A 24254-nucleotide genomic window follows, 5' to 3' on the forward strand; every position below is an offset into this window, starting at 1 on the left:
TGTACCACAATGTTCAGTGCAGCTCTATTTACAATAGCCAGGACATGGAACCAACCTAAGTGTCCATCGACAGATGAATGGATAACGAAGATGTGGCACATATATACAATGGAATATTACTCAGCCATAAAAGAAACGAAATTGAGTTATTAGTAGTGAGGTGGATGGACCTAGAGACTGTCATACAGAGTGAAGTAAGTCAGCAAGAGAAAAATAAATACCGTATGCTAATATATATATGGAATCTGAAAAAAAAAAAAATGGTTCTGAACAACCTAGGAGCAGGACAGGAATAAAGATGCAGACATACAGAATGGACTTGAGGACCCAGAAAAGGTGAAGCATAAGCTGCGACAAAGTAAGAGTGTCATGGACTTATATATACTACCAAACGTAAAATCGATAGCTAGTAGGAAGCAGCCACATAGCACAGGGAGATAGCTAGGTGCTCTGTGACCCCCTAGAAGGGTGGGATAGGGAGGGTGGGAGGGAGATGTAAGAATTAGGAGATATGGGGATATATGTATATGTATAGCTGATTCACATTGTTATAAAGCAGAAACTAACACACCATTGTAAAGCAATTATACTCCAATAAAGATGTTAAAAAAATATGGTTAAGACCATAAAAATAAAAGAAAAAGTCATGCAATTTCAATTTATTTACTATTTCTAACATAGATTACCTAAGTTATCTTAGACAAACTACCCAATGCCTCTGAATTTGAGTTTCTCCCCCCAAAAATATAGTTCTAAAGTTTCTTGAAAACAGAACAAAAAAATGAGAGAAAGATTAAGTGAAAAATACTTCATTTTCAAGGAAGAAACTAGATAGTTCACTTTTTCACCATGAAAATCAGCAAATATCCATTGGCTCTTCAGCTTATAGAGCAGCAACGTCCAATAAAAATACAATATGAGCCACATATGTAATTTAATTTTTCTAGCAGCCACAGTTAAAATGTAAAAAGAAAGAGGCAAAATTCTTTTAAATAATATATAGTTAACCCAATATATAAAAAATATTATGTAAAATGTATAACAGTATAAAATTGTTAAAGAATTTTTTATATTATTTTCTCTGTACTGTCTTTAAATTTTGGCATGTATTTTATACTTAAAGCACACCTCATTTTGGCCACATTTCAAGTGCTGAATAGCTACATATGGCTAGTGGCTATGCTATCAGGACAGGTGTAGAGAATGTAAGCTTCCTTGTGGGTAGGACTTTACTTTGTATACTTCTCTACCTATAGGGCCTAGGATACTACTGAACATACAGTAGCAATCCAATAAATATTTGTTAAATAATTTTTTAAATTAATAATTTAGATTAGAGATGGAGTCATCATTTTTTTTTAGTTCCAATCAGAGGTGCTTTATATATATATATATATATATATATTTATTTATCTCTTTATTTATTTATATATGTAACTTGATAATATTAGCAGAATAAAGAAGAAATAAATGGGAAAATAGAAAAAAGAGAATAGAGGATGAGATAATAAAAGGGAAAGAGAGCAAAACAAAGGAAGTATGGAACAGGATAGTAAAAAAAAAAGTAGTTATGGAGGGATAAAGCAGAATGCCACCAACTGTTAATGGCACTCATGTTCAGTTTTTAAATGATTATTCTCACATTGTTGCATTTTTAGGGAATGCAGCTGAATGTCCACTACAACTATAAACCTTAATTTCTCACTATGTTTACTACTGGTCATTTTTACTTATAGAGACAAAATGAATTTGTTTCTTTAACCATCAACTTTTGGACTACAGCCTTTTCCATATTATCAATTTCAGAGTCTCCTCTTCCACAGTGGGTGGTTTAAATTCATCTGCTTCACATGAGCAGTGCAATATCTCCTTCACACCCAATTAAGGAGAACTATAGGCACCAAAATTAAATGTACCAAGCACAGTTACAAATTAGAGATTTTTTTTTTCTTCTCTCTACTTAAACACACTCTCAGATTTGTTTGCATGATCTAGTATGAAGTTCTTAGAAAGGAAGGGAGAGGATCCAAAGTGTATCATTCAAGTGAACTGATCATATGCATCTACCTTTCCTCAAGTTCTAAATCTTTTAAAAACCACAAATAGGACAGGTTTTAAAGAATGTATTGATAACCAATTTGGTAAATAAAATGATTCTACCAGTTAAACAAGCAGTAAGGAATTCCTTAGTGGGAGAAATTCTATGGGACAAAACTGACAAATGCAGAGAAAGTAACATCCACATCCTAATCTATAGACTCAGAAAGTTAAAGCCCTGGTAAACAGGTACAGAAAGGCAGAGGACTCCCTGGGGCAACTGCTGAGCACTATTTAAAGACTTTCAGACCAACGCTGGAAACAGTTCAGCTCTTCACCCCATTTATCAGATTTTGCCTTGAGGTAACAAATGTAGTTGGACCCTAAAGAAAGTGAAGATCCTTCTTGGACAGTGTTTTGAAGTCTTTCTCAGTCTTATATTTCACATTGTAAGCTCAGTTGCGGGGTGGGAAAGATGGGGAGAATAGAGAAAGCAAGCAGAAGAGGAACTGCACTGGAGTAGCCCTAGTCAGAGAAAGACCCTGCTTCTCTTTGAAACTGGGGGATTTATAATTTGCCTGCCTTCTCAGTATAAGCATTGTGAGGTGAAGCAGTTCTGGTTTGCTGCCATATAACCTTGAATAATTATTTTTATTTAGTGGGAGTCTGGTGGTAAAATTTCCATGACTCACTGAATTAGAGATTATATATTTATTTGTCCGTGAATTTATCTAATATCTGTCTTCCAAGTGGATTACAAACTGACGAAAATAAGAACGTCTGTTTTACCCACAAATTCATAAACTTGGTACTCAATATATATTTGTTTGGAAAAAATTGCCAGGTACTGTTTCCAAATTATATAAAATTAAATGGATCACATTAAAAGAGTAAACTCATTCTAAATTATTTTTAAGTATGTAAGTACTAAATGTAGTTTTTTTTTTAAATAAATCTTTATTGGAGTAAAATTGCTTCACAATACGATGTTAGTTTCGGTTGCACAACAAAGCGAATCAGCCATATGCATACACATGTCCCCATACCCCCTCCCTCTGAGCCTCCCACCCCTCTAGGTAATCGCAAAGCACCGAGCTCATCTCCCTGTGCTACATTGTTGCTTCTCACCACCCAACTAGTTTACATTCGTAGTGTATGTCAATGCTACACTCTACTTTGCCCCAGCGTCGCCCTCCCACCTCATGTCATCAAGTCCATTCTCTATGTCTACCTCTTTATTTCTGCACTGCAACTAGGTTCATCAGTATCCTTTTTTTTTTTTTTTTTTTTTAGATTCCGTATATATGTGTTAGCATACAGTATTTGTTTTTCTCTTTCTGACTTACTTCACTCTGTATGACAGACTCTAGGTCCATCCATCCACCTCACTACAAATAACTCAATTTCATTTCTTTTTATGGCTGAGTAATATTCCATTGTATATATGTGCTACATCTTCTTTATCCATTCATCTGTCGATGGATATTTAGGTTGGTTCCATGTCCTGGCTATTGTAAATAGAGCTGCAGTGAACATTGCAGTACATGACCCTTTGAGTTATGGTTTTCTCAGGGTATATGCCCAGTAGTGGGATTGTTGTGTCATATGGCAGTTCTATTTTTAGTTTTTTAAGGAACCTCCATACTGTTTTCCATAGTGGTTGTATCAATTTACATTCCCAGCAACAGTGTAGGAGGGTTCCCTTTTCACCACACCCTTTCCAGCATTTATTGTTTCTAGCTTTTTTGATAATGGCCATTCTGACCAGTGTGAGGTGATACCTCATTATAGTTTTGATATGCATTTCTCTAATAATTAGTGATGTTGAGCAAATTTTCACGTGCCTCTTGGCCATCTGTATGTCTTCCTTGGTGAAATATCTATTTAGGTCTTCCACCCATTTTTTAACTGGATTGTTTGGTTTTTTGATATTGAGCTCCATGAGTTGTTTGTATATTTTGGAGATTAATCCTTTGTCTGTTGTTTCAATATTGAGCTGTTTGTATATTTTGGAGATTAATCCTTTGTCTGTTGTTTCATTTGCAAATATTTTCTCCCATTCTGAGAGTTGTCTTTTTGTCTTGTTTATGGTTTCCTTTGCTGGGCCAAAGCTTTTAAGTTTAATTAAGTCCCATTTGTTTATTTTTGGTTTTATTTCGTTACTCTAGGAGGTGGGTCAAAAAAGATCTTGCTGTGGTTTATGTCAGAGTGTTTTTCCTATGTTTTCCTCTAAAAGTTTTATAGTGTCTGGTCTTACATTAAGTCTTTAATCCGTTTGGAGTTTATTTTTGTGTATGGTGTTATATAGTGTTCTAATTTTATTCTTTCACGTGTAGCTGTCCAGTTTTCCCAGCACCACTTATTGAAGAGGCTGTCTTTTCTCCATTATATATTCTTGCCTCCTTTATCAAAGATAAAGTGACCATATATGTGTAGGTTTATCTCTGGGCATTCTATCCTGTACCACTGATCTATATTTCTGTTTTTGTGCCAGTACCATATTGTCTTGATTAGTGTAACTTTGAAGTATAGTCTGAAGTCAGGGAGCCTGATTCCTCCAACTCCATTTCTCTTTCTCAAGATTGCTTTGGCTATTTGGAGTCTTTTTTGTTTCCATACGAATTGTAAGATTTTTTTGTTTTTCTATGTATAGTATCATGTCATCAGCAAATAGTGACAGTTTTACTTCTTCTTTTCCAATTTGTATTCCTTTTATTTCTTTTTCTTCTCTGACTGCTGTGGCTAGGACTTCCAAAACTATGTTTAATAATTGTGGCAAGAGTGGACATCCTTGTCTTGTTCCTGATCCTAATGGAAATGATTTCAGTTTTTCACCTTTGAGTATGATGCTTGCTGTGAGTTTGTCATATATGGCCTTTATTATGTTGAGGTACGTTCCCCCTGTGCCCATTTTCTGGAGAGTTTTTATTATAAATGAGGTTGAATTTTGTCAAAAGCTTTTTCTGCATCTATTGAGATGATCATATGGTTTATATTCCTTAATTTGTTAATGTGGTGTATCACATTGATTGATTTGCATATATTGAAGAATCCTTGCATCCCTGGGATAAATCCCACTTCATCACAAACTGAGGAAAACAAGAATGTCTATTTTACCCACAAATTCCTTAGCTCGGTGGTCAATAAATATTTGTTGGAAAAAAATTACTGATATCATTGTTGCCAGGTACTGTTTCCAAATTATATAAAATTAAATGGATCACGTTAAAAGTGTAAACTCATTCTATATTATTTTTAAGTGTGTTAAGTACTATATGTAGTTTTTTTAAAGTAAGGTAGAACTCAGATATACACAGAAATAATCCTTTATCTTCTTTTTATTGAAGTGCTTGATTAAGACTCCAAACAGCAGAAATATATGTGAATATGTCAAACTGAACAGCTCTAAAGTAGAGGATCCCAAACTGCTTTCTTCATCTCTTCCTCCCTTTCCTTCTCCCCTCTTTCTGTTCTTCCTTCTTTTCTTTTTTGCTTTTCTTTCCTTCTTCCTCCTTTCCTTCCACCTTCTGCCTACTCCTCCTTCTATTTTTTTTTTTTTTAATTAAATCTGAGGCAGAAAGTTGTTTCTAAGGAAGAAAATAACACCAATTCTTATCAGGCATCCCAAGCTCAATGCAGGAGCAAAGATCTTCCTAAAAATTGCATAGATATAGATCTTTCCAACAAATGAATTAAACACACTGCTTCTTTCTCATTTTCAACTCACCCAATAATCAACTGAAATGTAACAAAATGGAAGCCAGAACAGCAATATGAGTTTATAAGAAAGTGAGCCATATGGAGTTTATAAGAAAAAAATTACTAAAATTATTCCAATTGTGAAAGTTTATAAAATCAATGAACAGGTTCTGAAAGTTATTATGAGTAAGTAAATACTGTACCTAAAAATTACAAAAGCATTTATTAATGAGAAATTAGTGAGTTTTTTCAACCTTCCAAGTAGAGTGAAGAATTCTGGAAACATTTGGTAAGTCTCTTCATATGGGCAGGAGAATCTAGACAATTTAGAAATTAATGAAAATACGTTAAGGAAATATATGCCTGTGGGACAACAATTATTTTGATCAATTTTATGTACCAAAGTGTTCAATTTACAGTTTATGATACATTTTTTGAGTTTATGCTTAAATGTTATTGCTGACACAATTTAGAAACTGGAAAGAGCTGATAAACATTTCAGATTATACCAATGTAATATCACTTTTCTATCAAACACAGCAAGTGAATGATATCAAACTAGAACTCTTACAACTAACTTTTGAGAAATTTTATTCTACCCATGCGGGCTTATTTTGTGACACTTAGCTTTTATCTTGTGTACTTCATCATATAGTTTGTATACCTCAGAATACTCCAAGTATTCCACTTGTGTGAATAAATATACTCTAACCCCACTATCTTTTTTTCACTGTTAACAATCAATACTCCATTTTATTGATATGCAACGTTTACAATTTGATATTAACATACCCCAATTCAAAATAATAAATCAGAATGTGATTCAATGCTCTTTTCTTCTCTTCCATCTGTGTAGAAGCATAATTCGTGTGTCATTTTATGAATATCATGAAATCTCTTAGAATGGCAGTATTACCACCAATTTTACACATCACAATTTAGTTTCATTTTCTAAGATTATTCATTTAACAGATTTTCTAATTATCTTTCTTAGTTTCTCATTTTTTAAAAATTACTTTATCCTTAATAAACTTGGGTAACATCTACCAATTTGGACCCACTTACAAATTTCATTAACTACTGTTTACTCTCTTGTACTAAATTATCACAGTGGTAAAGGAGATTGAATCTCAAAGTTCTTGAGGTGCTTTTCAGCATGAATCAATTTCCGTTTGTGATTATCTACCACCACCCCAATTTAAACTATCTTCAACTTCCAGATACCTAGCTTACCAATGAAAATACAGTTAAATCAGTTGTAAGACCAGAAAGTCCTTTCACTAAAAAAAGTAAAATAACACTTTAAAATCAGTTGGCTAAATTAGATCTTTTCTTAAAATGATGAATTTCCTAAAACACTGGGTTATCAAATTATTTTCAAACTTAACTGAGATCAGTTTTGCCAAGAATGTTTTGAAAAGTATTGAATTGCAAATATTGCACCTACGTTCACATGAATAAAAGGTTTTTGAAGCTGTCTTTGTCTATCCTTGTTTCAGTTTGGTTGATTTTTAAGTTTTGTGGTTTTTTGTTTTTTTCAGGTTTTTTTTTGGTTTTTCCTAGCACATTTTTTTTTTCTGAAAACATGTGCAAGGACTCTTACTTCAAACAACATCTTTGGTGAGTTTCAGCATCCCAAAGTGGATGCCAAGAAGTTGAGATCATAATTTGTGGTATTATATTTTTTTAAAAAGTAAACAGTTCAAGTAATTCATTTGAAAAATGTGGTTATTTTGTAAGTTTACTTATGCATCAAAAAAATTTCTATTTTACTTAACAGTGTAGAATGGAGAAAAAAGAATATTTTGGTGACCTCCTTTCATGAAGGATCAACTTTTGAAACTTCTGAAAGATATTTAGTACAAACACTAATTAGCATGTGAATTCATTTACTACTTACCTCATTAAGAAGGGAATTAAAGGAAAGTGTCAATTAAGAATGAAAAATATTTGAGACAACTACTTAATTGTGACCTCCATCCAGGTCTTTTAACCCAGAATGAGCCTTTCCCTTCCATTTATTTACTATTTTACTATGGCCAAGTCATTATAAATCATCAACATTATTTCTTTGATTACTTTCCATTGTTAACAGACATAGACACCAAGAGTTTAAATTCTAATTGTATAATAGAGTGAGGCTGAATTAATTAACAGTCCCAAGTTTGTGGGAGAATTTATTTTTTATTTATTTATTTATTTATTTATTTACCAATGAAACTTTATTTCTAACATCCATTGTGTTAATTTTTTTTTTAACATCTTTATTGGAGTATAATTGCTTTACAATGGTGTGTTAGTTTCTGCTTTACAACAAAGTGAATCAGTTATACATATACATATGTCCCCATATCTCTTCCCTCTTGCATCTCCCTCCCTCTGACCCTCCCTATCCCACCCTCCTAGGTGGTCACAAAGCACCGAGCTGATCTCCCCGTGCTTTGCGGCTGCTTCCCACTAGCTATCTATTTTACATTTGGTAGTGTATATATGTCCATGCCACTCTCTCACTTTGTCTCAGCTTACCCTTGCCCCTCCCCGTACCCTCAGTCCATTCTCTAGTAGATCTGCCTTTTTATTCCCATCTTGCCCCTAGGTTCTTCTGACCATTTTTTTTCTTTTTTTTTAGATTCCATATATATGTGTTAGCATACGGTATTTGTTTCTCTCTTTCTGACTTATATCTCATTGTAGTTTTGATTTGCGTTTCTCTAATGATTAATGATGTTGAGCATTCTTTCATGTGTTTGTTGGCAATCTGTATTTCTTCTTTGGAGGAATGTCTATTTAGGTCTTCTGACCATTTTTGGATTGGGTTGTTTGTTTTTTTGACATTGAGCTGCATGAGTTGCTTGTATGTTTTGGAGATTAATCCTTTGTCAGTTGCTTCTGTGGAAGAATTTAAACAATTTATTTTGTCTTAAAAAAAAAAAGTCTGGTCATGGTTTGAGGTACCTTTAGGTACTTTGAGATTTCTCAAGTCATGAAAAAAAAACAGGAGCTTTGACCATTACACAGTACACATTATACATTACACACCCAAATAAAATAAATTCTAAGAATCATAGGCAAGAATTATAGAAAATGCTTATTAATTACAAGCCTGTAGTTCTTTTAATATTTGATCCTACTTTACTATCATTGCACATAAGACTACAAGAATAAAAAAGAACATAATATCATTACACTCCTCTCATCTTCTCAATTTGCATATTCATTTGGGGAGAAGATAACTCAAGAAATAACAAATAGCAAGTCTTACATCATTTTGAGTATCTGGGTTAGAAATTTGGTTTCTCTTAATTAGATTAGTCTCAGAAAGATTAGCAAGTTAAGAATGGGAACCCAACAGGTGGCTTCTAAGTTTCTAGGTAAGATACACACAGGTATGCACAGACACACAGACACACACAAATACACACAGACACACATACATCACACATACAATTATTACTTCTCACTTCTACTAACTTTCTTAAAAATTACTTTAAAAACAGGATATTGCCACACATAGCTTTGATTTGTTATAGATTCTATGTTGGCAAAATAAATAATATCATGAAAGAATTCTAAAGAGTCTGATGTTAAAGCCACGGTGTCTGAAACTTTTTCCAGAGTTATGCAAACATCCTCCCATGTCTGGGTAGAAACCACAGTTGTTTTGATGTTCCAAATGGTCTGTGCCACTTTGCCAGCTCACACACAGTGATATTTAGTTTTCCGTAGTACAAAATACAATGGTCAGATTTCAGATATTTTGTTGATACATGGATTCTCTGTTTTGAACTTTGATGCCAAAGGAGAGAAACATATTATATAATACAAAAAATTCCTGACATTACATAGAGCTAATTATTTTCTAAAGGCAATAATTGAATTCACAGAGGACACATGTACAATATGGAGCTAAATATAAACTTACAGTCACTCACAAAGACTTAACAGAGCAGTTACATCATGAGATCCATCTTAATCTTTTAATAAATGCATCTCCAAATAGTAATTAGATGAGGAAGTAAGAAGCCAAATATTGATTCCTACTAGTACAAATTAAAAAAAAAAAGTTCCAAGAAATTACTGACCAGAAGAATGTATAACAAATCTATAGATTTAAATGACAATTATTCCTTGAAGAAACTATCACAAACCCTCTTCTTTCCTTTGTACCTTGGGTTATTTTCATCCCAATAGTATCCTCATAAATAAGAGAAACTTTATTGACTTTTGTTTTCTGTTACCTAGTGTAGAATGATGCACTGTAATAATCTCAAACACGCACACACACACACTATAAGGATGCTTTTTTGGACTCTACGGAAACTTAAACTTCCTTTTGGGGAAGTGGGAACCACTTGATAATCTAGCATCAAAGAGATGCAAGGACTAACCCCGTAAATTAGTCCTTAATCAAATCTGATGGCTATGCCCTTGCAGCAAGTCCATCTGAAGTCCACCCCCATGCCCCTTTTCTATCATCAATCTTCTTCAGCTTCACATTCATCAAGCTGCATGGCAATTCTCATTCACACTAAATAAGCTTTCAGGTGAATTTACTTTAGAACCCTGAATGACCCAGTGAAAGTTCAAAATCGCTCTTTTACAGAATTGCACCCAGATAGCCCCTGACATTCTTATAAGAGTGGTTTGTCAATAAAATGCCCAGTGAAATTGCTTGTTTGGAATGTATGGTGTCAGCTGAGAGACTAGTAGCTGAGCAAGCATCTTCCTAAAAATAGAAAGACTTTTAAGTGATTAAAAAACACTTACTTTAAGTGGATGCATTTATGGTATGAAATTATATCTCAATAAAGCTGTTTATTTTTTTAAAACTACTTGTTTATTTTAGTAGTTTGTGAATAAATGATTTTTTTAATCATTAATCTATTTGACTCAGCTACAGGTTTGAGAACGTTATTTGGGAGCAGCTATACTGAAGATAATTAGATTAAAATCTAGAGTGTTTTTGTTCCCTTACCCATTTATAGTATGTTCTTTATTCAATATTTTCAAAAATCTATAGTTAGTGCATTTTACATTTTTTAAAATAATTATTAAGTGCCTGAGAAAGTTTTTCTATGTTCCAATTCACATTTTGTAAGTATTTTAATGTACTAAAATAACTAATATTTCAGTCACTTACTTACATTGGTTTTTATTAACTGCTTTTCCCCAGTGGATAACTCAACACAGTCAAAAACATAGATTAAAAAAGCTATTAGAAATTCCCTATTCTCATCATTTTCTTTTCAGAGTCTTCAAGTAGTAGAATAAAACAGCTTTGTGATAAATTAAAAACTCTTACCTAAAGATATTACACTGATCATAAACCATATTTGATATTTAATTCTAAAATAATTGTTCTCACATTTTAACAGCCACCTGGAATATGGGTTGTTTGAACAGCTTGTTAAAAACACAGATTGTAAACACCACGTTCAAGAATGATGCTTTGGGACTGAGGTTGTTACTCCCAAATCAGTATGCCTAACAATCAGCTCAGGTGATTTTAATTCAAGTGGTCCTTAAAATACATTTTGAGAAATTAGTCATTTTTGTATGATGGTATATGGCCAAAATATTTATCTAGCCTTAAAAATATAATTTCAAAGAAGTCTTAGAATGGCAGACATTTCTAAATGAAAAGAAGTTCAAGAGCGTATCCAGTCCAGGCTCATGTTTTACAGATGAGGGAAATAAGATCTAAAATGTAAATGTCATGTCTCGAAACACACAGATATAAAGCAGTAAGACTAGGACTAGAACTTATTCCTTCTTGATCCTACTCATCATTCTTGACTATGAAAAAAAAATGTTCTCATTTTCTATGTCAGAACTTAGTATTTTAAAGACTGATTAGTGTTAAAGGACCCAAAATTCTAGTAAATTCACTCTTTTTGCTAGCATGGGAACATGCTACATGGAATTCTGTATCTTCAGATCATCATCAACCCTATTTAAAGGAAAAAAAAAAGATTTTTTAAAAATTTTGAATTAAAATCATGACTGAATCACAAATTTTTTTAAAAAGTGTACTTTTTCTTAAATGTGCATTGTTCCTCACAAGGGTTCAATCTTCCATAACCCACAGATCCACATATTTACTCTATACTGACCAGTATCTATCTTATTAATGACTATATTCACTGCCCCACTCTGCCCTATTTTCCTTTAAAATCTCCGGTGAACAGGAATCAAAAATATTTAAAAGGCAGTTGGGCTTTTCCAACATCCTTTTCATTTTTTTTTTTTTTTCTGTTTAGTCTCCTTCTGTGCTTCTCTACAAGGAAAACAAAAAACCCTTGAATAAGGTAACTCATAAAAAAAAAAAAGAGCTTTAACAAATATAAGCCACAATATCATTTTAAAATAATGTTCCCCACTTATCTTTCAAAGTCCACATACAAGGAGCTATCCAAGAAAGAGATGTTAGTAAAACTATGGGCTTTATCCTCCTCAAGTTAATTAAAATAATGACCAACTTTCAATGAATACTTAAACTTGATCCAGGTATCCCTAGGCTAAGTCTTTTATTTGTATTATCATTAAATCCTTTGAAGTAGGTATTTTTATTATTCCTAATTTACAAATTCAATAAACTGAGGCTCAGAAGGAGTACATACGTTGTCCAAAATCACGCAACTAGTAAATGGTACAGGCGGCACTCAAATACAGGTCTACATGAAAAAAAGTCTTTATGCTTAAAGTATTCAACAGCCTACCAACAAACCTGCTCAGTTTAGGCTGCATTTTAAAATTGAGGGTATTTAAATTTCTCTGATATAATTACTGTTGTAATCGGGCATTTCTTTCATTTGCTTGTTCTGCAAAATTAATAGCATAATGTGGAAATCGCATAATGAGGAAAGAACTCCCTAGTCTATTGTTTATGAATTTGATTTTTTTTCCTTCTCAAAGGGATTATTTTGAGTTAGTTATTTCTTTTCTGAAAATAAATGTGGTAAGAAATAAATTGAGTTAGTCTCTATAAAAAGAGACAGAAAAAAGACCAAAAAAATTCAGAAAGGAAAGAAAAACAATATGTAACAAGATATCTTTCTTGTAAATTTGATTTTACCTAGAACATTTTGACAGGCTGGAACAAGACAATAGTTGTTGTTTGGTTTGTGGGAAAACTGAAACTAACTTACTTGGAGTTGAAAAGAGTTGCCTTAAACACAAGTAGACTGTTATTACATTATAATAAGTAAATCTACTGAACAGAAACGTGTTTTTTAAGGTTCTACTTAAAAGACTTTTTTTTTTAATCATGTAAGTCTTGCCAGGATATTCCTCTCTGGAAGCTGAAACTTCTGGGCCTCTTACCTGCAAAAGTATAGAATGGAGAAGGAGAAAGCTGAAGTAAAAATACTCACAGCTTTGCTAGTTGCTGGCATTTTGCCACATGCCAAGGCTAAACCAAGCCAAGGAAACGAATCCCTGTAATGCTTCAGTGTTCTCTTCACATCAGGGTCATGGGATTATAGACATTTCAGACTTATCCAAATGCAATGATTCTAGCTGTAATGTCACTGTGATGTCTGTTACCTCCAGTACCTCAGGTGTTAAACTCACTACTACTCCAGGAAGTTTATTTTGTGGGACAAGTCTAACTGCTAGAAACTTCTTCCTCTTTTAGGGTCAAAAATCTAGCTACTTGTAATAATTTCTACCTGTTAGTTTCACTTCTGCTTAACCAAACACAAATCTATTTCATTTTTCATACATCAGAGCCTTCAAATGATTAATAGTAACAAAGCAAGAGATTCCTCCTCTTCAGGTACCTTCCACATTAAACATTCCCTGGCGCTTCAGTTCAACCTTCATTTCTTCTGGCTTGTTTGGTTTTTTGTTTTTTTTTTATCACTGTGACTGTCATTTTTGTGTTTGTTTTTCATCTTGCTTTGTGGTTCATCTTGTTTAATTTAAAATAAGTACTTGCCCAGCTTTCTCAAAATTTCCAAGCAAGTTTAAAATGCAACCTTTCTTAAAGAGATCTCTGTAGCAACCCCAAGCACTTAAATCCATGTAAAAATTGAATCTAGCTATAACTGAATATAACATGGCCAATGGTGAAACGACTTAGCATAAGTGGTATGTTACTTGTCACTAGAAGCTGTGAATTTTAAATTCGAAGCACATAAGTACATTTTATCCAATACCTGCAGTTTATGATTGAGAAGACTGAAGCTCAAACGCCTATGTTACTGCTCAAGTAATATTCCTCCTGTTTTCTTCCAAAGATTGATTTCCAAGTCAATAAACAGTAAGTTAGAATTTATCTCTTTATGTAAACAATGCCAGTCCTTTTCTCAAGCCACAACATTCAACATATACTTGTCTGTAAGAACACTAAAGAACTACGTGACCAGGATAAATTCATTTGGAGTTGCAAAGCTAAGGGCCAGAACACCATATATTCTCACCTTCTCAAGATCTGTTTAGGAATCCCAGCATCCTCAATGTCCCGTTTAGACAGGTGCATTGGGATTTCCCTCCAATACAGCCCCAAAGCTGTTGTTTCTGCATCCTAAAAATGCAGCTGAATGAGCTGCATGAGCAAGCTGCATGAATGAGCTGGTCTGAGCAAGTGAAAGTGATGGAGTTGTATACTGAGGTGAGGGGGGCAGTTAGGGATTAGGATTCAGCTGTGTGGGATGAAGAAAGCCTGGTATGTCCTGATTGGGTAAATCTGCCTGGCAGATTTCCCAGTCGCACATTTCTTTCTTTCTCGTTTCTTTTTTTCCCCTGTGGCTGTCAGGAATTAGCCTACCAAATTCCTTACCAACTGCCTCAGGGGAATAAAATGCAGTTTCAAGTTTAGACTTTTTTCCCACCCTTAGTAATAGTGAACCAATAAGAAATAGGGCAGTTAGCGAAAACATACTCGATTCTCCAGTCCCTCACCTCATTTGTTCCTAAAGCTGCACAGGCAAGGAAAAATTAAAATAATTTTTAACAGTAGGATTTTTGCATGGAAAGGACTAAAGGAAAATGTATCTACATGTCAGAGAAAACAAGATTTAGGCTATTATATCCTGAGTCCCACGAGCTTGAGGGGAAGAAAAGGTAAGAGTCTTCGGGGGTAGGAGTGAGAATAGAGAAAAGGTTTGAGAATTCTACCAAGGAGAAAATTATTGGGACACAGAAAACCAGGGTTAAAAACAAGCAAAGAAGTTATTATCCTTCTTAGGCCTGATTCTTTTTTCTCTTCGACCTTTTGCCAGCCCTGGGCAGGGGTGGGGGGCTGGGGGTTCCTTTTCAGTCACAGGTAGATGACGATTACCTGCCCTATATAACCTGTGCTGTTGTGGGAATCAAACATAATGATTACCATAAAGTGATGTGAAAATTGTACAGTGCAGTGCCAATACATTACTATAATAATAATAATTATTATTATTATCTCCAAAATCTTGCTCCATAACAAAACAAAATAAAATGAAAAACTCATTTTTTTTATATTTACATTTGTATTTTTTAAACCCAGATATGAAAGGCAGCAATAGGCCCTGTTACCAGAAGCTATATCAAAAATTCCCATTATAAAATTGTAATATGCGATAATTAGAATATAATATAGACTGATACGGTAATCCACGTTTCATAAAGTCTGTGGACTACTACAAACATGTGCTCTTTTATTGATACTATGCATGTGCTATTTTATCACAATGTTTTGTTTTACTATTGTATGATTTGACATATTAAGGCCTTGTGTTTGAAGTAAACAGCCACTAAATTAATTAATAGATTAATTGAGGAGCTACAAATTAAGGTAATAAAGTCAAGCAAATGCCTACCAAATAAATCTGTTTCTATAGAAGTTGATAAGGGCTTCAGTTAATCAGAATCTAATGAAATTTAAGGTACTGACCTGCTTATAGGACAGAATTTAGAATAAAAACAACAAAAGTTGTGTTCTTGCTAACAGTTCGGCTTAAATTTCAGAATCTTTCAAGCATAATAAGGTATTAGAAATGCCTTTGGAATTATTCACAGTGAATTAGATTTGTTGGTGGTATCATTCATGGAATACCAACCAAGAAATCTATTCTTCATCACTTCTCTAAAATGCTAATAGTCAGCTGACTTTGTACTTGTTATAAAAATAGATACAAATATGGAGTTCTGCCTTCTTGTGGTTGACAGTTGAAATATAATGCAATTTTTTGGAAGTATATTCGATGTACAATATTATATAACTTATAAGTGTACAATATAGTGATTCACAGTTTTTAAAGGTTATACTCCATTTGTAGTTATTATAAAACATTGACTATATTCCCTGTGTTGTACAATATATCCTTGTAGCTTTTTTTTTTAACATTTTTATTGGAGTATAATTGCTTTAAAATGGTGTGTTAGTTTCTGCTCTATAACAAAGTGAATCAGCTATACATATACATATATCCCCATATCTCTTCCCTCTTGCATCTCCCTCCCTCTGACCCTCCCTATCCTACCCCTCTAGGTGGTCACAAAGCACCAAGCTGATCGCCCTGTGCTATGCGGCTGCTTCCCACTAGCTATCGGTTTTGTAGATTATTTTATACCTAACAGTTTGTACCTCTTAATCCCCTTCCCCTATATTACCCTTCCCCTCTTCCCTCTCCCTACTGGAGAGCATTATGTTAATTGAAATGTCAGACAGAGAAAGATAAATACTGTATGATATCACTTATATGTAGCATCTAAAAGATACAACAAACTAGTAAATATAATAATATGATATTTTTGTACAGTGCCCGTTTATAAGTGCCCCAGAATAGATTCAACATTTATGGTCCTCCTTTCCATTTAGGAGGCTTTATCTAATATAACTCTGGGCTTTGAAACTTGAGCCCTTATACTTAGTGTAAAGTGCTAGAATATACCTCTAAAATTATAGCTAACCTTTTGTGATGAGGCAGGAACTGAAGAATGGACTGGTTTAGAATCAGGCAGAACTAACTTGTGGTTTAGACTTGTGACTTTGGGCAAATAATCTCACCAATGTGAGTTCCCTTTTCCTTATATGCATAACAGGGGTAGTAGATTCTTATACAGTGTTAATGTGAGGTTTACCTGTGACAACATAGGAAAGGCATCTAGCATAATTTCAGTGCCCTTGTCTTCCTCTTAAAATCCATATCTCCTAATAAACTAACTAACACACACACACACACACACACACTATTTTAAAAACATCTTTTTAAAGTGCTTATTAAGCGCCTTCTAGAATATCTAATCTTCAACCATCTCAACAGATACATTAATGCACATACACTTTAGAAGTCATATCACATTCACTGCATGCCGGTTAACCATCAGGAAAGAGTTTATTAGATGAAAATAAGTCTGTTGTAAAAGATTTCCTTGCAATTACTTCACTGCCATTATCCTGGCCACACGCTTATGGAGCTTTTCAAATTAATATGTTTAGATTACTGAGCAAGTAATCAAGCAGTGGAATTCTATGAAGAACTCAATTACTAAAGAAAATGATCACTCAAGCATTTGAGAAATCGGGGCTACATCTAATTTTGAATAGTGGATCATTATTGACATTACGGAAGCATTCAGTACAAATACTTGGACATGTAGCACTAGAAAGAGTATCACTTGCTATACATGTGGTAAACTGAACGAGCTGCTTGCTAACATCTCTGTTAAATGTTATTCTGCCTTGCTGAAAAAAGAAATAATATCAACCTTGAAATCAGTACTTTAAAAAAAAATACGGAGCTGATTGCTTGATTGAATAAAAATTGGATTGTTAACTCACATTTAAAATAAACAATTCTAATTTTTCTACTTGAAATAGAGTAATCTTTTATAGCCTAGAAATAATTAACCAATGAACACAAGTGTAAGAATTGCTTTCTACATATTTCCATATTAGAAACTACTTACTTTCATTATTGCATTTTAATCATTCCACCACCAAAAGGCCCTCTTTTGACTAAATGATTATATATAGATCTATGTGCTGTTTTTACTCATTTAATAATTTAAATCATACTTTTATTTTCTCCAAATTAGGCATCATCCAGATGCTTTTGATGAAAATTATTTTTCTAATTCTGATTTTTATCTAAGAGTTAAAGCAAAGACTATTTTAAGAACTTTGCTATAGTGTCTTTTTAAAAGCATCTGAATTAGGAAAGGTAGTGTAGGAAATGGGTTGAGACTGTTATGTTTATTGTTCTTTCTCTGCTCTCTACCAAGGCAAGCAGTAAAGAAAAATCATTCAATAGTGAGTGATAATTCCTAATAAACCCAGTAGTCATCAGCTGTGTGGCCTTGGGGAACTCACTTCACCACTCAAAGTGTAACAGTATAGCATGATGATGATGATGGTGATGGTGATGATGATATTGATGATGATGATAATGATAATGTAGGCAATGCTAGCCTACCAGAAACATCATTAGCATAAAATAAGGCAGTTTTTATAAGGTAAAAGTGTTGTGAGAGATTACCATGATTATTCTGAGCATCATTCTTTTGGAGCATTAATTATTTTTTAGAGTCATGTACCACATAGAAAATATACTGAAAGATTTTCTCCCTTTCCCCAGCAAAATGAATATATGCACAGATTTTTAAAATGTCAATAAAATTTCAGGAAACCATTGCTTTTCTTAGGCCTATTCATTGACTACCCTGTTTAAGATCCCCGTTATGGTAGAAGTCCTTGGTTGCCTGGTCAGGAGTCAACCCCTCACATCCCTCACACCTTACTTCCAACTTCATCACAAAATTCTGAAATGTTCAAGTATGCATTAACCCACACGAATCTCTAGAATGACCTAAGCCTAAAAGCGTATGACACTCCTCAATGAATTAGTGAATTGTAACACTTTTCCCTCTCCTGCTGGACATGAAAAAGAAGTATGCTTCCATAGTTGCTTTTGGCAGCTGTCTCATGAGGACAAGGGTAACCAGACCTAAGATGAAGCCAGCACTGTGAATGGCAGATAATATCGTTAAGCCTGCGGAAAAATAACCTGCTGTACTCTGAACTTCCTGTTATAGCAAATAATAAACTTTACTTACACATCCTTGAAGTCTCAGTTCAGATATCATTTGCTTGGTGATGATGTCTCAGACTAAACCAAGCAGGACTAGTTCATCAGGCCCTCACTCTCAAAACATCTAATGTACATAGAGTTTTATCATTTAACTCAATCATAGTGATTAACATCAGTATTATAAGAAAAACTTGAACAGCTTAAGGGCAGAGGTTTGTGTTTTTTTCCTTTGTTTGATTCATTACATTATTGCATTCACAGAACTGTGTCTGCCACATAATAGGCATTGTACATTTTTTTGTGAATTAATAAACACCAGAATACAGTTTTAAAAGACATGAATGGAAAAAAAGTAGGTAGATCCTGCTTACATTTTTCTGAATCTTATAACTAGAATTTTAGTACTAACTCTATTTCCTTGCTATGAGAAGATTAGTATAGAATTCTTCATAAAAGAGCAATAGCAAATAATGTTTATATCATGTTTTCTGAGGTAATATTAGTTATTTGCATGTGATGGGATGAGGAATATTGCATTCATTTTTACAAGATTCTGGAAAATGATCTTTGACAACTTGAGGAGGTGTCCAATCTTTAACATTCAGTCATGGCTCAGGAATTCTTTTTCCCTCTGAAGTTCTGGTATAACATTCATCCAGAAAAGTATGCAAATAATAATTGTACAGCTTAATGAATAAACACAGAGTGACCACACCTATGTAACCACTACCAATCTAAAAAGCAAAACTGTAGGGGCTTCCCTGGTGGCGCAGTGCTTGCGCGTCCGCCTGCCGATGCAGGGGAACCGGGTTCGCGCCCCTGTCTGGGAGGCTCCCACATGCCGCGGAGCGGCTGGGCCCGTGAGCCATGGCCGCTGAGCCTGCGCGTCCGGAACCTGTGCTCCGCAACGGGAGAGGCCACAACAGAGGGAGGCCCGCATACCACAAAAAAAAGCAAAACTGTACTAGCACACCAAAAGCCCATCTTAGGCCCCCAATCTTTAGAATAATGTAACAATAACATCTGCAGCGCTTAGACCAATTTAGTTCCAAAATTACTGAAAGTAAATAATGAATGATTCATGAATAGCTATTCCATGTTAAAAACTTTATTCACTTTGGAAGGAGACATGTTAATCATTCTTAATGTACTTTCTCCTGTTTAATCCCTTCGAGCCCTTAACCTGTAGTGATTCTTGGTAGAGTAAATGAATCTAAAGATAGTTCATAAAAAGAGATTTGTAGATTTTACATCTGGAAAACAATCTCATATGGACTATATTTAAAATTTGCCGCTGATCTATTTGGCTTGCTCATTCCTATAGTTGATGAATTCTCTCTCTGAAAAGTGAAGGAAAAAAAAAACAACCTTTCCTTTTAGAAGGATAAAACTGAAGGAAATGAGAAACATAACAATAAAAAAAAAAGATTAAGTCCTTCAGAAATTGGTTAATTGATTGCCTGACAATTATAACAGAAATGTTTTAAATCTGAAAGCCATCAATCCCTGACTCTGTTTTTCTCTTCAACTTAATTAGAAGAAAATAAAACACAAATGTATTCTTGTTTAGCTGGAACTTAGGGGAAATATGTAGGAAGTTATAGGCAATAAAGTACCAGCTGCTTCTTTGTTGCTAAGTTTATCAGAGAGTTAGCAGCAAATGTGTTTGTATAATTTATCATTCCTGTGTATTAAAGTTCTATGACTAGCTGCTTAGGAGAGGTTGTAAGCAAAAGCCATGTTACCAAAACTGAGTTAAAATGCAGCACAGAGATTAAAGTGTGAAACAAAGTATCATCACTAACTAAAAGCACACATTCCTTTGGGAGATAGATATTGACAAATATTTATAAGAAATATTTTCCCTATTATTTTCCAAATAAAATTGTTTGTCCATGATCTCATCAGTCTAATTATCTGGCAGTAATGACATGCCAGATGAAGAGTTCTGCCTGTATATCTTATACAAGGTGATAAATAAGAGTCTCTGATAGACTCTTGAAGAGAACAGAAGAACTGAAAGCTTTTAAATGTTAATATCTTACTGGCTTTACCTACGATAATATAATCCAGGGACTATGGACCCCAAATTAGGATGTTTTTAGTATCCAAAGTAGTTGCTTGTATGCATTTCATGATAAATACTGATGAAGAAATATGTCCATAAAATATTTCAGGTCAAAAAGCAAAAGTTTATATGTAAACTACATATACATAGTATATATACTATGATTCTTACTTTTAAATCATATTTATCATCTTGCGTTGGTATTAAGATCACTGTTATCTTTATCTGACAAATCATTCTGAAATATAATACATTTTAAAGCTAAAGGGGGTTCTAAAGTCCTTTGTCTTCAGGCATACACAAGTTTTATAACACACATCAAAAATATGCTCATTGGATATAGTAATTCAAATGTTTTTCTTTCTCCTGACCAAATATTTGGTGAATTGCTTACAATGATTAAGTGATTAGTCTCCTTAATGTAAAATAAAAAAAGTACTTCCATATGTTGTCACAAAAACTCTTTAAAATATTCTTGCATCACTAAAGGAGACAGAATGTCTGAGATTACACTGACTTTTATATTTTGGGATCTCTGGAGTAATGATGTTTTACATGACCAAAGACATCTCCAGAGCCTCTATAGCCATCTGATCTTTGATTTTTACCCCTTCCCAAAGTTGGCTGCAGACATCCTCAAGACACAGATGCATCTGTTCTTTCATCCATTCTTTTAGTTAGTGTTTATTAAGAAACTACCATGTTTAAGATTGACATTTGCAATCCAAAAGAAGTGGTGTGTGTGTGTGTACATGTGCATATGTGTGTGTGTGTGTGTGTGTGTGTGTGTTGGGATATGTTTGGCTGAGAAGACAGAAAAATTCACAGGTTTTAAGACTCCAAAGAGAGAAATGAGGGAATTCTAATAGCTATGACTCAAATAAGTTCCTAGTAAGTCCCATGCTAAATAAAACAACTATTCATTGGGTGTTAATAGCTTTGGTACTTTCTAGTAGAAAAGCCGAAATTAAGCAATTTGCCCATGGGTACACAGTTTCTCATTTATGAACAGTAATGCCACCTGATTCATGGAGTTTGGGAGAAAATTAAATGAGTTAATACATGTATAGTGCCAGCTAAACTGATAAGTACTCATTAAATAACAGCTACTATTATTGTTATTACCATGCTGGGTACTATTCTAAGTACTTTAAGTACATTATTTAATTTGATCTTCACAATAGCCTCATGTGGTAGATAACATCATTCTCTTTTTATAATTAGTAAACTATGAATTAGAAAAGTTAAGTAACTTGTCCAATGACACACAACAAATATGTGTTGAAAATACAATTTGAACTGAGACAATCCAAGGTTCATGCTCTTAAAAACTATGTTACGGACTCAGAAACTAAAGAGACTCTTGGCAAACACGGCAGAGTCTAACAGGAAAATAACTCAGACCCAGTATTCAAGGAAGCTCCAGATTCACACGTTTTGCTTGATCTTCTGGACTTGAACTCCCTGGGAGTCCAAAACCAGATCAAAGACACATCATCAGTTCTACAGAGGCAGGAAAAAGTCAAACTTAAGTGGCTTTGGGGTAGGAAGAGGGTCTGTCTGCAGTTGGGCACAAGGGACCTATTTAGGGAAAATATTCTAAAACTCCTCTGTAAGGCTTTTTTTGGGGGTGGGTGGGAGGGAATGTTCTAAAATTGGGTTAATTTTAGATGATGTTAATTCCACACAACTCAGTAAATTTACTAAAAATCATTGTATTGTACACTAAAAATGGGTGGTTTTATGGTATGTATATACATTATACCTCAAGAAAGCTATTATTTAAAACAATTTTTTAGCCCAGTGCATCCTGGAGGTTGCCCATGCCAGTGTTTAACCACATGTGTGGTGTGAACTTAGGGGCATCATGTTGTGAAGAAATGGGGGCTGCGGTGACTCACGCAATCAGGAATTTCAACGTAGAGAACCGGGCGCAATGGGAAATCAGCAGGATGAAGCCCTTCCCCGCTCCCAGGCACCCCTCCACCAAGAACCTCCTGCAAGAGCAGATGAGCAGCCATCCAGAAATTGAGGGAGAAATTGCTAGAAAAAAATGACAAACTGCTGTCATTACTAAAAGATGTGTATGTCGATTCCAAAGATACCACGTCTTCTGTGCAGGTAAAGGATGCTGGAAAACATCAGAAGCCAAAGGAGTTCAGGTTGCCGGAAGACCATCATTCTGACATGATGAATGTTAAGAACATTCCCAAAGGCAAAATTTCCATTGTAGAGGCACTGACACTTCTCAATAATCATAAACTTTACCCAGACACATGGACTGCTGAGAAAATAGCAAGATGTAAATTCTCTTCTTAAATATTTTGTAACTTTTGAAGTCAAAAACCTTACCCCCTGAAGGCAAGAAAGCAATATAATCAAAATGAAGAGAATCTTGAAATTACTTTTCCTTAATGTACTCTGTGTCCCCGTACCCTGTTTATTTTCTCATTTTTAGCATATTAAATTATATAAATTTTAAAAATAAAATTAAAATAAAATAAATAAAAATTAAAAAAATTTAAACAAACCAATAAAAGATATAGATATTATGTTTCTGCTCTAATCAACCCTGAATCTCCAAGTTGGGCCTAATGAATTGATACTTGTTAACTAAATCCATAATAGTTTTTCACTACTGTGAAATAAATGACCCTAAAAACTAGTGGTGTAAAACAACTTTTTCATTTTATTAATACCACAATACTGTAGGTGAGAAATTTGAGCAGGGCTCAGATGGGCATGACTTTGCTTCTCTAGTCATTGAGGAAACTCAGTGGTACTTTTCTGGTAGATGGGATGGTCTGGTGGGTCCAAGATGGTTTCAATCACATGGCTGGAGTCTGGGATTGAATGAGTCAAAGAATAAGACTGCCTGCCAACCAGGGGCGCCTCATGTGGCCTTTCCATGTAGCTTAGCATGTCACAAGATAATGGCCTCAAAATAGTCAAACTTCTAACATGGTGGCTCAAAGCTCTTAGTGAACACAGTGGAAGCTGCATCAGTTTTATGACCCAGGCTTGGAAGTCATACACTACTACTTGTGTGTAGTCTATCAGGCAAAGCAGTCACAGCCTTCCTAGATTCAAGAGGAAGGGAAATAGAATTCACTTCTTGTTGGTGAAGAATAAGGTCACATTGTAGAGTAACATGTGAGACTGGAGATATTGTTATGGTCATCATTTAAAAATACAGTCCATTGTCATAATAGTTTACAAAAATAATCACCATTAATAGAAGGTTCAGGGCTTCCCTGGTGGTGCAGTGGTTGAGAGTCCGCCTGCCAATGCAGGGGACACGGGTTCGTGCCCCGGAACGGGAAGATCCCACATGCCGCGGAGCAGCTGGGCCCATGAGCCATGGCCGCTGAGCCTGCGCGTCCAGAGCCTGTGCTCCGCAACGGGAGAGGCCACAACAGTGAGAGGCCCGCGTACAG

General features: G+C 34.5%; 1 protein-coding gene and 1 pseudogene across 4 annotated transcripts in view; one reads left to right on the forward strand and one right to left on the reverse strand.

Annotated features, from left to right (window-relative positions):
• ERBB4 (erb-b2 receptor tyrosine kinase 4) overlaps window positions 1-24254 on the reverse strand; it is a 1129074-nt gene that overhangs the window by 905602 nt on the left and 199218 nt on the right. The window lies entirely within an intron of this gene.
• Window positions 22698-23204, forward strand: LOC102988080 (NADH dehydrogenase [ubiquinone] 1 alpha subcomplex assembly factor 4-like; annotated as a pseudogene).

The sequence above is a fragment of the Physeter macrocephalus genome, chromosome 2 (genome assembly GCF_002837175.3).
Source record: "Physeter macrocephalus isolate SW-GA chromosome 2, ASM283717v5, whole genome shotgun sequence".
Lineage (NCBI taxonomy): Eukaryota > Metazoa > Chordata > Mammalia > Artiodactyla > Physeteridae > Physeter > Physeter macrocephalus.